The sequence below is a fragment of the Triticum aestivum genome, chromosome 7A (genome assembly GCF_018294505.1).
Source record: "Triticum aestivum cultivar Chinese Spring chromosome 7A, IWGSC CS RefSeq v2.1, whole genome shotgun sequence".
Taxonomy (NCBI): Eukaryota; Viridiplantae; Streptophyta; class Magnoliopsida; order Poales; family Poaceae; genus Triticum; species Triticum aestivum.
Genome location: NC_057812.1, coordinates 54,107,691 through 54,115,875, shown reverse-complemented (window position 1 = coordinate 54,115,875; position 8,185 = coordinate 54,107,691). Strand labels below are relative to the sequence as shown.

General features: G+C 49.5%; 1 pseudogene; it reads right to left on the bottom strand.

Moving 5' to 3' along the window:
• Positions 1–555: 555 nt before the first annotated feature.
• LOC123153403 (anthocyanidin 5,3-O-glucosyltransferase-like) lies at positions 556–2,112 on the bottom strand (annotated as a pseudogene).
• Between the last annotated feature and the right edge of the window lie 6,073 nt (positions 2,113–8,185).

Genomic DNA, 8,185 nt, shown 5'->3' with positions numbered 1-8,185 from the left:
GTCGCCCGATCTTGCCATGGAAATTTCATGGATATGAATGTCCGGCGACGGAGAGGGGGATGAAGGGGACCAGAGGGGGTGGAGGAGGAATTCACCTAGTCGGCGGCTCAATTTAGCCTATAGATCGCTAGATCTTGCCATGGCAACTTCAGGGAGAGCCACACCGGCGACGGAGAGAGGAAGGAACTGTGAGGGGATCGGGAGGGATGGAGGAGGGTGATGACTTCAGGTGGCGACGCGCCGTGGTCAGGGTCGCACACTGACCAGGTGGCACGCTGATTGGGTCGTTTGGGGGATAAGCGATCCTGTCCGAATGGTTTTGTTCGGCTTGATCCACTACCAGTCCGAATGGGTCGTTCGGCGCGGACACCCTAAATCCCGAACGAACGCGCATTATCGGCGTCCTAGTCATAATATTTGCACCAAAATTTCCAAGGCTACTTGTCATAGCATGACGCACATCCATAGAAAAAGAAACCAACTTCCTTCACAAACTTTTGATATGAAAAAATGTGAATATTGCCATCAGAAGAACTGAATGCATGGGTCATGATTCCAAACAGCTACCCTGCTGCCTATATCTAATCTCAGGTGTCCTGTTCTTGCATGCCGTGAGCTTTCAAGATTTGCACCTGCCCTGTTCTTGCAAGGACATTAATTTACCTGGTGATCTATCTCCCTTGTGAAGGTGAAGCCATCCAGCTCTCCACCAGTTGTGTCAAGGTCACGACCGACTCCCCACCCAGGAGCAGCGCCTCCTTGCCCAGCCGCATGGCCGCCAAGGTCCGCTCTCGGAGCACTCTGCCGCCCTTAGACTCCATCATCCACCTCACCTTGGACTCCACTTCGTCGGCCTGGCCCACCTCCTTGTCATACCCTTCCACCGCCACGGCCAAACCCAACTCTTTCTCTAAGAACACTCTGTTAACCCGTTGCTCCGCGTAGAGCGGCCAGGCCAGCATGGGCACGCCGGCCATGAGCGTCTCTAGCACGGAGTTCCACCCACAGTGCGTCACGAAGGCACCCACCGCGTAGTGTGCCAGCACGTCACGCTGCGGCGCCCACGACTTGACGACGAGACCCGTGCCCTTGGTCCGCTCCAAGAAGCCCTATGGGAGGAGAGCGTCGAGGTCCGGGTCCGGCAGCTTGTCCAGCTTCTTCGCCGGGCCGTCGATGTCCCTGGGCGGGCTCCGCACAACCCACAAGAACCTTTTGCCACTCGCTTCCAGGCCTATGGCCAGCTCTCTGGTCTGATTTGCGCTGAACAGGCTGCGGCTGCCGAAGCAGAGGAACACCACGCTGGCCTTGGGATGTGTGTCTAGCCATGTCAGGCACTCTTGGTCGTGCTTCACGCCCACCTCCTCCGACTTGATCAGCGGCCTGATGCAGTAGACATGAGGCGTTGGGAGGCCGGGAGGTGTGCAGAGCCCGACACTGATGGCGTCGACGGTGCGCGACTCAAGCGAGCGGAAGGTGTTGACGATAATGCCCTGGGAGCGGCAGAGGTAGGGGGACACCCCCAGGAAAGCTCTGTATGCCGCGTCGTCACGATCCATGAGCGGCTTTGAAGCAGTGCGTTGCCGGGAACGAGGGGATTCCCGACACATGCACAAGCTCCTCGCCCATGTCTCGAAAGCTGGCGGCGCTCCGCGCGTGCAGCACCGGAAGGTACAAGAAAATGGCCAGAGTCTCGGCACATCATGTGAAGAAGCAGTAGGCGGGGATGCTGAGCTCCGTGGCGACATCCACGGCGACACTGCAGAAGAAGTCCACCACCAGGATGGCCGGGGAGGCGCCGTCCAGGAAGTCACGGAGCTGCGAACTGGAGGTGCGGGCGGCCTCGAAGGTCACCGCCTCAGGGTGGACGGAGTCTACGGGCATGAGCTCGACCCGCGGGAGGCAGTGGAAGGAGATGGAGGGGTTGACCGCGGTGACATCGGCCAGGAAAGGCCCGGTAGCGTCCGTGTCGTACGACGGCTTGATGATGACGATGGTGACGGCGAGGCCGTGAGCGGCCAAGATTTTGCTGAGCTCGGCCATGGAGACGAGGTGGCCCAGGCCGGGCGCTGGGTATAGTACCACCTGCTTCCGGGTGGTTGCGGCGGCGTCCATCGATCACGTACGACGATGAGAGGCTTGTTCAGTCCCGGCCGGAGCAGTGTGGTGTCGGCTTTGCTTTGGTGTGTGGCGCGGATGGAGATGGCGAACGAGAGCCCCGACAATTTATAGATAAGCAAGAGCAACGCAACACAACCTATCGAAGTATCGATGGCCACTTGTTTCCCACTATCCCTAGGCTAGCCAGTACACCGGCCGGGCCACACCACGATGGGCAAGCTCACCAGCAAAGAAAGCGACGACACCATCTTTGGTAACAGAGAGCCTGATAATGACCGGTGTATTTGTACTAGGCATGCTATCGCCACTCCTTCGGTCAATACTTTTTTTTTCACGAATACGCAAAGCTTGCGTATCATTTCATTGATAGAAGAAAAGCAGAAAAGTACATAGGCATGGACATGGGACCCGGAGCAAAATGACACAGGACAGAAGAAAAGACCACAGCTAAACCACCAAGCCAGACCCAAGTAGAGGGTCAAGCCGAACCGACCAAACATCAAACATCTCTAAATCCAACACCGGGGATGCCGCGAGCAAGCAAGATGGCACCTTCAAGAAGGTGAGCGATGTCGTGATGCCGCCGCCATCCGATCCAAAGAACCGGACCAAGGGTTTCCCCCGTTGCTCGAAGAGGGTCATGGATAGAGGTCATGACAGCGCCTCCAGGGAGGGAAACGACACCCGCGGGTGCCACCGCTGCCAGCATCGGCGAGCCGAGCAGGGATTTCGCCCTGGCCTAATTCCGAGCGATCCCATTGCCACAAATCAGGGTCCGAAGATGAGGAAGTCGCTTGAGAGGGTGGGTGGAGTTGCACCTTCGGTCAATACTAAGGGTTAGTTCTTTTGGCAGCTTAGAAAATAAGCCGTTGCTATAATCCAGGGTATAGGTACATGAGCAGCGTGACCAGCAAGTTTTGCCATGCTGTAAGACCAGTGGCGGAGACAGGGGGACCAACAAGGGTCCTGGCCCCCCTAATGTCACTGGTTTAAGACTAATACTAGTGTAAACACATAATTTTTTGCTGTTAAAACCGAGTATTTTAATAGACTGGCCCTCCTCAACTAGGTTTAACAACGTTTGGCCCTCCTCATTGGATTTTCCTGGCTCCGCCACTGTGTAAGACGTAGACCTCGCCAAGCTGCAAGATTGAAGCTTGGCTTGCCCTGGCATCTAACTTGTACTAGCACATTCCTGTGGCAAGGACCCGTTAACCAAGCCGGCGACTGGTTGTGTGACCGGCGCAAGATCCAAGCCCTCGAGATATGTGATAGTAGTATTGCCCATCAAGTAAGTACTTCCTGGTTTTTAAAGGTCCTTTTTGTTTCCTTCATTGGTTGTCACATTACAATTTAGAGCTGCCTTGTGTTCTTAGTGTTTGTTCAGTTGAATGCGCAGCTTGAATGCATCTTGAGTTAACATCCATGTCTTGTTTGTATGGAGAATGTCGCTCTCCTGCATAGTCCGCCCTTTAATGTTCAAGTGGGATGAAAAATATGGGCCCTGGTGTGTTTGTTGATTGGAGTTATCTGATATCATTTTATTTTTGTATCTGCGTTGAAATAGGAACTGTTGTTCACTTCAAACATGCATGTACGTGTAACTACAATCAAACAAACTTCTCTAAGTCTAGCACCTGGATATTATGTCAAACCTAAACCTTCATTTGACAAATGCAAGTTTCTAATTAAATGCTGCACTATGAAATGTTTTATCGAAATACTGAATTTATATATTTGTAATGAATAATACTTCTCCACTATATATCAGGATACTTTCTGATTGTTTTGTGACAATCCTAGCCTAACAAGTCTGCCTTCGCTTCGAGGACCATCTAGGACCCGTTCTGGTGGCCATTGGTTTATATATTTTGTCCCAGTTGGGAACAATGCCATTTCTATTCTGGCGTGTTAATACTGCGAGACTCGCAAATTAACATGAAATCTTTTTGTTTCTCTGATGCACTAACAATAGGGAGTCAAATTATATTATCTTAAATTATCATGGGAAAATTGCATCACATTCCATGTTAGCTATGCATTCTAATTATAGAAATACCGAGACACCTATTCTAGCTATATGAACAGGGGCGGACCCAGAAACTATTCTAAGTGGGGGCAAACTATGGGAGTGGGGGCATACTTTGTACAAATTCACATAGTTTTGGCAAAAATTTCTGAAATTTCAAAGAAATATCACTGAAGTTTCATATTTTGAGTGGGGTCCTAGGCCCCCACTCCCATGAACGTGGGTCCACCCCTGTATATGAACACATAACAAGTCCCGCATCAACGCGCGTGGTATCATCTAGTAGTTTTAAAGTATGTGAACACGTTTAAATTTGTGAAGCTTTTTCTAAATTCATAACATTTTTAAACGCACAAATATTTTAAAATTTGTGCAAAAATTAAATTTAAGAATTTGCAATATTTTTTAAATCCATGAACACTTGCGAATATTTTCAAATTAAAAAAAGGTATCCGCTTTTTTTTAAGCTAGTAGTGGAGCGATCTAGAAAATAGTAAGGGAGCGAGCAAAGCACGTAGCTGAGCTAAGTCAGCAAGAGCTTCGTGTTGACCCATGTGAGCATCATAGTAGCAACTAGACAATACCCCACACGTTGCTGCGGGAATTTACAGTGATAAAGTTATCAAGAATAAAATTAGAATACATGCGAGCAATAGATCTCCACAGTCTCATCATATAGGAATGGTAGCGGATCCAACATACAAACAATATTGTATAGTACCTAAGGTTTACAATTTTACTCATGTTTCTATTTGCCTTTATGTATATTGTTCTATACATGTGAATCATACATAGGTACTCCAAAGTTTTGAAAAAAAATGTTGTACATTTGTACAACCAAGTCCCTAGATTTATTCCAAAGTTTTGAAATAAAATGCTCTAGATTTATTCATTTGAGTTCCACTGATTTCTCTCTATGCTTTCAAATTCACCAGTGTGTTTGTTAGTGTCATCTCCAGTTACCATTGGTGCCTATGATTTGGATTATTAACCGTTTGATTCCTTTAGGTGATGGGGCAGCCGCCAACTTGGGCCTGCTGAAGAATGGTGGGGAGGTGCAAGGCGCAATTCCAACGCGGTTCCTTGCTCGTTGGACGGCGTTCAAGCGCAACCCCGGTGCCCACTGAGTACCGCCTCAGCTACAATCTCCCTCGGTGAGCTCCATCTTCCTCCTGCTCATCTGCTTCGGCCACAATATTGGACATGGTCGTGGCTATATTGATGTGGTGCTCGTCCGGTTGATGCTCTATGCCCTACTCATGCGTCGCTCCCTACTTGAGCTCTGTAGTTGTCAATGCATGCTATTCTAGGGTTTGCAGGATGTTGTTCATGTTTAGTTGCTATCATGGGAACTCCTGTGATGATCTGGTTTACATGTGGATGCCCTGGTCGTATAGCTATCGAGGAACCTATGGGTATCAAGTTGGATCCTCCCTCTTGTGTCTAGAATCCTTTTTGATCATGTGATACGCGTTGTTCTGCCCTTGGATGTGTTGGAAATATGCCCTAGAGGCAATAATAAAAGTATTATTATATTTCATTGTTCATGATAATTGTCTTTTATTCATGCTATAACTGTATTATCCGGAAATCGTAATACACGTGTGAATACATAGACCACAATATGTCCCTAGTGAGCCTCTAGTTGACTAGCTCGTTGTGATCAACAGATAGTCATGGTTTCCTGGCTATGGACATTAGATGTCGTTGATAATGGGATCACATCATTAGGAGAATGATGTGATGGACAAGACCCAATCCTAAGCATAGCACAAAGATCGTGTAGTTCGTTTGCTAGAGCTTTGCCAATGTCAAGTATCTCTTCCTTCGACCATGAGATCGTATAACTCCTGGATACCGTAGGAGTGCTTTGGGTGTATCAAATGTCACAACGTAACTGGGTGACTATAAAGGTGCACTACATGTATCTCCGAAAGTATCTATTGGGTTATGCGGATCGAGACTGGGATTTGTCACTCCGTATGACGGAGAGGTATCTCTGGGCCCACTCGGTAATGCATCATCATAATGAGCTCAAGGTGACCAAGGTGTTGGCCACGGGATCATGCATTACGGTACGAGTAAAGTGACTTGCCGGTAACGAGACTGAACAAGGTATTGGGATACCGACGATCGAGTCTCGGGCAAGTAACGTACCGATTGACAAAGGGAATTGTATACAGGGTTTTGATCGAATCCTCGACATCGTGGTTCAACCGATGAAATCATCGAGGAGCATGTGGGAGCCAACATGGGTATCCAGACCCCGCTGTTGGTTATTGCCCGAGAGTCGTCTCGGTCATGTCTGCGTGTCTCCCGAACCCGTAGGGTCTACACACTTAAGGTTCGGTGACGCTAGGGTTGTTAGGAAGACTAGTATGTGACTACCGAATGTTGTTCGGAGTCCCGGATGAGATCCCGGACGTCACGAGGAGTTCTGGAATAGTCCGGAGGTGAAGTTTTATATAAGGGAAGTTGTTATACAGACACTGGAAAGTTTCGGGGGCTTATCGGTATTGTACCGGGGCGACCGGAGGGGTTCCGGGGGTCCACCGGGAGGGGCCACCCCTCCCGGGGGGCCACATGGGGCCGCATGGGATAGCAGCCAGCCCCTGGTGGGCTGGGCACGACCCCCACCTTGGGCCCATGTGCCTAGGGTTGGGGGGGAAACCCTGAAGGGGGCGCCCCCCTTGCTTGGGGGGCAAGTCCCCCCACCCTGGCCGCCGCCCCCCCTCTAGATCCCATCTAGAGGGGCCGGCCCCCCTTGCCCCTTCCCCTATAAATAGAGGGGTGAGGGGAGGGCTGCAGCACCACAAGCCAAGGCGCAGCCCCTCCCCTCCCCAACACCTCTCCTCCTCCGTACGTGCTTGGCGAAGCCCTGTCGGAGTACTGCTGCAGCAACTACACCACGCCGTCGTGCTGCCGTTGGAGCAATCTTCCTCAACCTCTCCTTCCCCCTTGCTGGATCAAGAAGGAGGAGACGTCTCCCGTCCCGTACGTGTGTTAAACGCGGAGGTGCTGTCCGTTCAGCACTTGGACATCGGTGATCCGAATCACGTTCGAGTACGACTCCATCATCACCATCCCCTTGGCAAGCTTCCGCTCGTGATCTACAAGTGGTATGTAGATGCAAACTCTCTCCCTTGACTCGTTGCTTAGATGAACTCATAGATGGATCTTGGTGAAACCGTAGGAAAAATTTTAATTTTCTGCAACGTTCCCCGACAGTGGCATCAGAGCTAGGTCTATGCGTAGTTCTCTTTGCACGAGTAGAACACAATTTTGTTGTGGGCGTGGATCTTGTCAACTTGCTTGCCTCTACTAGTCTTTTCTTGCTTCAGCGGTATTGTGGGATGAAGCGGCCCGGACCAACCTTACACGTACGCTTACGTGGGACCGGTTCCACCGATTAACATGCACTAGTTGCATAAGGTGGCTGGCGGGTGTCTGTCTCTCCCACTTTAGTTGGAGCGGATTCGATGAAAAAGGCCCTTATGAAGGGTAAATAGAAGTTGACAAAATCACGTTGTGGTTATTCGTAGGTAAGAAAACGTTCTTGCTAGAACCCAATTGCAGCCACGTAAAAGATGCAACAACAATTAGAGGACGTCTAACTTGTTTTTGCAGCGATTGATCATGTGATGTGATATGGCCAGAAGTTGTGATGAATGATGAATTGTGATGTATGAGATCATGTTCTTTGTAATAGGATTCACGACTTGCATGTCGATGAGTATGACAACCGGCAGGAGCCATAGGAGTTGTCTTTATTTTTTGTATGACCTGCGTGTCATTGAAGAACGCCATGTAACTTACTTTACTTTATTGCTAAACGCGTTAGCCATAGAAGTAGAAGTAGTCGTTGGCGTGACAACTTCATGAAGACACGATGATAGAGATCATGATGATGGAGATCATGGTGTCAAGCCGGTGACAAGATGATCATGGAGCCCCAAAGATGGAGATCAATGGAGCTATATGATATTGGCCATATCATGTCACAACTATATAATTGCATGTGATGTTTATTATGTTTAT